Genomic DNA, 6,939 nt, shown 5'->3' on the forward strand with positions numbered 1-6,939 from the left:
TCTCCTCAGTTTCTTTGAAAAAAGAACTTCCTCTCCCCTAGTGATTTTGGTGACACATATTGTCTCCCTGCTCTTTAATATAGATTGTGCAGTAATTTAGATACAGAATTTTAATCTGGCAGAGCACAAATGCTTCCAGATAAGGTTGATTTGCTTTCTATCCTGAAATAGCTTCTTAAAATTCCGTATTTAGGAGAAAAATATACCTTCTTGAAATGTGAATGAGTGTGTGACCTCTGTCAAGGTCTGAGGCCAACTGGATTTCTTTGACATGGCAAATTAATGTGTTTCAGAATACAGGTCACTTCATGAAGAGTGTGGTCATATAGAACATCTAATACACACTTCAGTAAAGATGCATGCTTTCATTATTGGGCTAGTTTTGTGTCCTTGCAATGACTGAAAAAAAAGTTCACACTGAAGATTAAAACTAAGTACACCCCAAAGGAAAGACACACACCAACTTTGTTTTAAAAGAAAGAGTATTTATTAAGAAATTATATGCTGGATTCTACAGTCTGTGAAGATGGTTTATTCCATTTCCACAGCACAAGACAATAGCTAAGAGTATTTGGAAAATACTTGCAATGCTTGGGAACAAAGAATTCCTAGGAACAGGAGATGAAGTGAAGTGATGTATGAACTAATTGAGATTTTTGGATCCAAAGACAAGACAATCTTTTCTTTGTCAATCTAGTTCTCACCTGTGTGAACATTTAAACCTGTCCATGGAATCTCATGCCTAGACTGAAATATTAGGTAATAACTGGATCATTTCAGTTCAGTAGAGCGAAGCATGCTCAATTTAGTCACAGGTCAAACCAGCAGTTAACTGTTGTCTCACATCTGAAATAACTGCATTCTTTATTAATAAAAATGGTGCTTATAGAGGGCAGAAATATAACTTTTTCAAGTATTTTATCCTTATGATCTGAAGTACTTTAAACTATAAATTAAAAATAAATTATAAAAACTAGCATACTAATGTATCTTTTCTTACATGATGCTATTGTAAATAAGCTTTAAATGTAGAATTGCCATACCACCTGACTCTATATATGGTCAACAATGAGACATGCTAATCATAAAAATAGCTTTTACAAATATACATTTGTATACAGTGTCTCTCTTACCATTCATAAATGTCCTTCACAGTTTAAAACTTAAAAAAAATCATAATTAGCAAGAGGGAAACACATTTACAATTTAAACCATAAAAACCTGACAATTATACAGCTTAGAACATAGAAGAAATGGAATTTCTAAAATTGAACAATACTGTCCATCTTATTTATTTGGGTTTTTATACAAATCGAACCAAAGATGCTGCAATCCAGTAGGAAACCTTCTTTCACATTTCTGGGGGTTGTCAGAGTTTCTCTTTTCTGTTTTTGTGTCATCATATATTATTTCAGATCACTTTATCTGTAGAAACTGAGAAAAGAAAAAAAAGGTTTTTTTTTTAAAACACAGGGATTTGTGTTTCATTGTTATTAGCATGAGAAGATGTAAGTCAGATTTTAGGGCTTAATCAAGAGAAGGATAAAGAAATAGTTAGATCCTTAGGATGAATATTTTTTTTCTATTTTGATTAGTTGTAGATGGCCACAATAACTTTATTTTATTTATTTTTAATGTGGTCTTGAGAATCAAACCCAGTGCCTGGTACAATGCTGAACCACAAACCCAGCCCTAGGGTGATTTTTAAATTTTTTTTTTAAATTTGACAGCAGAATGCATTTTGATTCATTATACATAAATGTAGCACAACTTTTCATTTCTTTGGTTGTACACAATGTAGAGTCACAGCATTATGTGCAGTTGTACATGAACCTAGGGTAATGATGTTTATCTGATTCCACCATTGGATGAATATTTTTGATGACAGATTCTTAGATTGATTGTTCAAGGCAATCTTAAATTTATTTATTTTTATAGCATTAATTACTTTTTCAATCCATGCAATTTGTTGCCTGAGATTAGCAATTGTTTTTCAGCTTGAGCTCTTATGTAAGAGCAGAACCTCTTGAAGTTCCAGGCTCAAGAAAGGATTTGATTTGCCCATGAATCTTTGTTGTCCTTAACAAGAGTGACTGTAGCATACTTTCCCCAACAGGGCACATTTAAGGGTTTTTGTACCTGGGGTCTCTGATCTGAGTTACACAATCTGACTTGCAAAAGAAGAAGGCCAGAAACAGGAAAGACTATGGAAGATAAATTTCATGGTGTAACTGTGAGTCAAAAACATCATATAAAACCTCAAATCTAATTGGTTGAAGAACTAAATTGAGAAATTGAAGATGAAAATGATGCAAAATTCAATTAATGGGAAAAGGCAAAGTATAAAGACTTTGGTAGAAAATATGATTGCACCTGTTGTCATCCCATCAATTTCATTTGCAGTTAAATGGAAAAGTTTATGCATGTCTTTAGTGAGTTTCAATATTTATTTACTTATTTTTTTTTTAGTTTTCGGCAGACACAACATCTTTGTTTGTATGTGGTGCTGAGGATCGAACCTGGGCCGCACACATGCCAGGCGAGTGCGCTACCGCTTGAGCCACATCTCCAACCCCAATGCATGTCTTAAGAGACAAATACATGCAAATCAAGGCAATTATCTGAAAGGGAGTTACTATCTACTGTGAGTTGACAGAGATTTTTGAAGCCCATTAATAGATTCTGAAAAAGACTGAGCATTGCTATTGAGTGATGAGAATTGCTATGAATGCCTGCAGGTTCAGTTCTCAGGTCTGGCCAAGATTTCTGGTGGAAAAAAGCTCAGTGAATCTAGATGGTAATAACTTCATCTCAATAATTTCAGTTATCTGGAATGTTGTCCTCAGTGAGTACACACCTTTTCATTCTAGAAGGGTTCAAATTAAATATAAAATGTTTATAACAATAGAAATCCTAGTACCAGTATTTTTTGTTAAGGAGAAAACCTGTGCCCATCTGGTAACTTGAGTGCTTATGTTTTTTAAGAGAATTTAGCTTACTTGAGTAAGTCTTGTGATTTCAGTTTAGAACATACACTGAAAAATTGATCTAGAATAGGATTTCAGTTTTATGACTTGAAATCTTACTCTGCTTCTGCATAATATTGGAATAAGAAAACTTTTGGCCATCATAATGATACATTTGATTCATTAGATTTTAAGAAAATTTTCACTCTCAGACTATTTGTTAAACTACACAAATAAAGTACTTTTCAAGAAGTTATCAGGTGGGGCTGGGGATGTGGCTCAAGCAGTAGCGTGCTCGCCTAGCATGAGTGTGGCCCAGGTTCAATCCTCAGCACCACATACAAAGATGTTGTGTCTGCCGAGAACTAAAAAATAAATATTAAAAATTCTCTCTCTTTCTCTCTCCCTCTCTCTCTTAAAAAAAAGAAGTTATCAGGTGTGTTGAATTTACAAATGCCATTTACAATGTTTGACTGCATTTAATTAACTAATCTGGGCTAGTCATTATTCAAAGGACTCTCAGAAGTAGTTTCTATAATTTGCTGTATTTATAAATATAAATATAATCCTAATAATAAATGCCTTAATAAATCACACTTAACTTAAAATTGACAAGACACCTTTCCTTCAGAGTATTTTTTCTACAATTAAAAAACATTAAATGAATTATATCCCAAAACTTCTAAGAGTAAGAAACAAATATATTTTGATATTTTGACTCTCTTTCTGTTTCTCTCCCTCAGTCCTTTTTCCCTTTTATCTCCCTTCTCCCTCCTTACCCAATATATACTATATAGTGATTACACACAGATGCATTTTAAAAAATGAAAACATCACTCACACATGTTCTTCATTTAATTCTAGGTTGTGTTTGTATACATGGGAAACAAATCCATTAGTCTTTAAAGCACAAAGTTTTGGTATAGGCATGCTGCTCTTTTGTGTGGTATAAAGGAAGTTCCATATATAACCTGTAGGCACATACCAAAAATGATCAATTATCAATGTAAAAATGAAAAAGAAATAAAATTAAGTTAACCTCTAGGCTAATGCTGCTTTGTGAAACTGAGGCATAGCAGTTTTTGAGTTTTTGATTGATAACCCCTGTGTATAGGAAAGAACCAAGATTATTTATATGATTGCAATTGCACTCTTTCCTCCAAAGTCTCCATTGATCACTTTCTTATTATGAGTGGAAAATGCTAAAAGTGGTGCCGTAGCTGTGTTGACTAATCTTTGTGTTTCTGCAGGTCTTGGCAGGTAACATTAATTTAGTGTGTTCTTACATCATCCTGTGCATCTCAAAAGAGGCATTGGTAGTTAAGCAACTGTTTGATTAAGAGGTACAAAAAACAGCCTACAGATTTTTTGTGCATTTTCCATCATCCTTAGTACATTTCCCCCTTATTTTGCTCCTTAACTGTAAAGGATTATGTAAAAATAATTATTGTGGGAAGAAGAAAGGTGGGTTTGAAAGTAATAGAAGTCTTTCTTCTTGCCATAAAGCTTCTGCTTGTCATTGGTATAAAACAAAAAGCTTCATTAACTTTGCATTGTGAAGTATGTATTATTAACCATATAGATACAAGTCAAGCATATAATTTTCCTTACTGAAAAACAGTCGTAAAATATATTCACGGAGCTTTCATCGAACTTGCAGCCTCAGAAAAGATTTCTAAAGGCCGGGGAGAAAGAAGACAAACTGACATTTTTGCTGCCTTTTTCTCAAGGAAGACAACCACTTAAGGAGCTGATTTGTTTAGTATAATGTAAAACTAATTGTTCTCTCTTGAAGAGCAGGTAATTCATCTGCTGGCTGTATGGAAGAGTGGATGCTTTTAAAACAAATTCTCCTGATGATGAATGCTCTTTCAACTTTCAATTTCTCTCATTTCTGAAAAACAACAAAGAAAGCCACTGAGATGGGACTGGATTCTATTGAATCAAGCAATTTACTTCTATTTGACGAAGATAAAAAAAAAAGATGATATTAATCTACAGGGAAAGCACATCTAATTTTAAACTTCAAGCACTGATGTGTTTGAAATAAAATAGGTACAGCAATATGCAGAATAAATACACCTTATTTACAGCTGTATCCCCCCAAAATCATACTTTTAAATAAGTCTTGTGACTTAAGTATTAGGAATGCTTATCCTTTTCCTAATTGAGATTTATAAATAATAAACATTTAGAAAAATCTGGATAGACTATATTTTTAGGTCATATCTATAAAAGCAAAAAATTATGTGGGTGATATGGGACTCATGAAGTTTTAGAAAAAAATGTCTTATGAACAGGAATTATTTATATTTATTGTCATCATTGATCATATTTATTGAGTATTTGCTCAGACATTCACTTTTTATGAATGATGTGAATGTATTTGGCTTTAACTAATTCCTCATTACAAATGAAATGAATTGTATTAATTCAGATAGCTAAATAGCCCAACAGATTCTCAGCATCTGCTGCTTATTATAAATTAAAACTTGCCTTCTGTTAATAAGCTCTTGGGGAAAAATAACATTTTGCTTTTAGACTAAAAGAATCACACATCACAAAAATTATAAATAAAGGTAACTACTCTGAAGAGTCTCTATTTCCTTAATTGATGACCATTTAAGATATAGGAGGTCAGACAGGGAACACAGGAGAGAATGAAAATGTGGTATCCTATGGTAATTGTGGAAATAAGATTCTGATTGTCTTCTGAGACTTTAGCTTTAAAATCAAGATTTAAATGATGAAGGCAGATACTGTGCAATGTCACTAAAGAGGTTTCTAGGTCTTTGAGAGTTGACCAGAATATAAACAAAACTTGTCAAATCAGCCAATGAAAGAATGTGTGGATCTAAAAATGATGTACAGCAGTTAAGAGAATCTAGGTGGGCAACCACTTGTGCCCATCTGAGAACTGTTCCCAGGAGATTATGTCCAAGCTCTGGAAGTGAACCTGCCCTGTGAAAATGGGAATATTCCTACTATATTCATGGTCATACCAGCAATCTCAGAACATTCAACTGTCAGCACAACCACCTCTCTGCTCTGCATCCACACTCCTCAAGAAAAACTTATAATTCCTAGCAGTTTGCCTGTTGGAAGTGAATGCTCAGGCCAGAGCACACAAGACTGGTTCAGTTATAGTTACCACTGTAAATCAATAAACAGATCTTCTGAATGTGTATGCTGATCTATTACAGGTAGGCTAATTTGCATTTACCTCAAGCCACCGATAAGTTCTACACATCTGTAAGACTAGCCTTAGATTTTGGATTTTGGAAGAAGCTTTCAAAACCCTGAAAACCTGCTTACTTGCTACCCAATCTCTCCTGGCTTTACCAATATTTGCCATATGAATTTCAAGATCTTTAATACAGAAAAATATTTACAAAGCTACATGTCAGGGTGGGCAGGATTTCATTGAATTTGAACAATAAGCAATCAGAAATTATTTAACTTTCTTATTTTATAGATAAAGATACTAAGAGCCATACAGGTTGAGATACAAGTGCAGGAGGTTGGTGGAAACCCTGGCTGAACCCAGAATCCTGATATGAATCATTTAACTTTACATTATTGGTTGTCAAACTTTAGGGATCCTCTAGAATGATCAAGTGAGCTTATTAAACTTGGTGTTAGTTTTCTGATTCACTAAGTCTGGAGTGAGGTCCATGATTGCATATGTAATAGATTTTGTAGTGATGCTGATTTGGGCATCTCAACAGTTTTTTTTTTTTTGTGTGTGTGTGTGTGTGTGTGTATGTGTGAAACTGGGGTTTGACCCAGGGGAACTCTGCCCCTTATCTACATCCCCAATCCCTTTCACAATTTTATTTTGAGATAGAATGTCACTAAGTTGTCCAGGCTGGCCTTGAATTTTCGATCCTCCTGCCTTGGGCTTCTGAGCTGTTAGGATTACAGCCCTTTGAGAACTACTATCCTTTACCATTGAGGGGCCGTGGGGGGCCTC

General features: G+C 34.1%; 1 long non-coding RNA gene across 1 annotated transcript; it reads right to left on the bottom strand.

Annotated features, from left to right (window-relative positions):
* Nucleotides 1–464: 464 nt before the first annotated feature.
* Nucleotides 465–5,223, bottom strand: LOC144374251 (uncharacterized). Its single transcript, XR_013433699.1, has 2 exons — nt 3,808–5,223; nt 465–1,434 (listed from the first exon to the last, which is right to left on the bottom strand). It is a non-coding gene; the product is annotated as an uncharacterized LOC144374251 (long non-coding RNA).
* Between the last annotated feature and the right edge of the window lie 1,716 nt (nt 5,224–6,939).

This window comes from Ictidomys tridecemlineatus, unplaced genomic scaffold (assembly GCF_052094955.1).
Source record: "Ictidomys tridecemlineatus isolate mIctTri1 unplaced genomic scaffold, mIctTri1.hap1 Scaffold_630, whole genome shotgun sequence".
Classification (NCBI taxonomy): domain Eukaryota; kingdom Metazoa; phylum Chordata; class Mammalia; order Rodentia; family Sciuridae; genus Ictidomys; species Ictidomys tridecemlineatus.